Genomic DNA, 1620 nt, shown 5'->3' with positions numbered 1-1620 from the left:
ACCCCTCAGAGCCTCAACTGCCACCACCGGCTTTTTTCAAGCCTGTCTCTCCCCCTGGTGCTTCTCCCATGTCAACCAAGCTGGCATTGATGTAATCATTTTCTGCATTCTGCAGTTTAACACGACTGTGATCATATGGGCTTACATCTCTGTATCTGTTTCGATTTCTGTTTTCTGGAAACTTGGCCACTCTATGAGGATAGTCATGGGACTCATTTCGAATTTCCCTTTTGGCCTAGTACAGAAATTCGATGGTAAGAGTCAAAATATTCTCTGCATACATTTTGTTAAACTTCAACGTAACTTCAAGGAGCACTTAAACTCAATTTTGAGTTCCTGGTAACTCAATTTTTTTTTACTTTTTCTTTTTCGTTCAGTCTCATTCAGCCTCTGTTTCATCTGCTGCACCTTCTGAGCAGTGGTGGCTTTTCTGTCCTCTCGAATACGTCTCCGTAGAATACTGCTGCTGTTTTCCTCTGCTGTGTCCTGCACTTTAGAGGAGAGCACTGTGCATCGGTCACTGGTTGGTTTCTCTTCTTCTGGACCTATTCTGCTCCCATTGTACTTTCCAGTCATTATTTTGTTTGGTGAATGGTCAAAAGCAGGAGATAAGTCTTCTTTAGAAAGTTCTTTCCACCGTTTCTGTATATTTGAATCTCCCTTTATATACTTTGCTCCTTCTATTATGGCCATGTAAGAGAATCTGAGTTGATCTGGTGTCTGAATAAGTCCCATTCGATATTTTCTCATATTCAGTAACACTTGTTTAATGTTAATATCATCTCCTTTTTCCATCAAAACAAGACAGGTGTCCACTAGAGAGAAGGTGCCAGAGCGCCCAATACCTGCACTACAGTGGATCACTGCAGGCCCATGGTCAGGATTCAAGGAGCCAGATTCTCTCACTTTAAATAAGAAATTGAGAAACGAAGCTGGTGACTCAGGGACTCCAAAGTCTGGCCAGGTAGTATAATGAAAGTGAGAGATTGTCCTGGTCTCCCCACTATTGATATTTTCTAATTGTAGCAGATGTACTGTATAATAAGACTTCACATCTTCGGACAAAAGCTTCACACTAAATCCTGTTTCTTTAAACAGCATCTCTCGGTCATCTGTTGGCCAGTACTGTGCACATTTAACCGATTCTTTCTCCACAATTCGGTTCAGCATGACAACTGCTTTGGACTTCTGCTGCCAAACCATGAGCCAGAAGTGGCAACATGTGTTGGGAAGTGGACCCTGTGTCAGGACGTAAATAGTTTTTCCTCAGATGTGAGCGGTTTTTCTTCCGTCTCACTCATCTCCAGGGACAGGCAACTTAAAACAAAAGTGAAACAAAATAACAAAAGAAGAATCTTAAAATGGCTACCCATCCTCTCGGGGCAATTCCTTTTAAAATGTCCTGTTTGTTCACAATTGTAGAGACATTAATGAACAAGAGCAAGTCGTGGCAGCTGCAGTAAAACAGGCTTTAGATGCCAGAGACATTAATGAACAAGGGCAAATTGTGGCAGCTGCAGTAAAACAGGCTTTAGATGCCAGGCCAAGAACATGCTACAATTGTGAACAAACAGGACATTTTAAAAGGAATTGCCCCATTGGAGGAGGGTTTAACAAAAC

The 1620-nt window shown here is 41.9% G+C and overlaps 1 pseudogene; it reads right to left on the bottom strand.

Annotated features, from left to right (window-relative positions):
• Window positions 1-294: 294 nt before the first annotated feature.
• On the bottom strand, window positions 295-1265 carry LOC114082661 (tyrosine-protein phosphatase non-receptor type 2 pseudogene; annotated as a pseudogene).
• Window positions 1266-1620: the final 355 nt, after the last annotated feature.

Source organism: Marmota flaviventris, unplaced genomic scaffold (assembly GCF_047511675.1).
Source record: "Marmota flaviventris isolate mMarFla1 unplaced genomic scaffold, mMarFla1.hap1 Scaffold_199, whole genome shotgun sequence".
In the NCBI taxonomy this organism is placed as follows: domain Eukaryota; kingdom Metazoa; phylum Chordata; class Mammalia; order Rodentia; family Sciuridae; genus Marmota; species Marmota flaviventris.
This window is presented reverse-complemented; position numbering and strand designations above follow the sequence as displayed.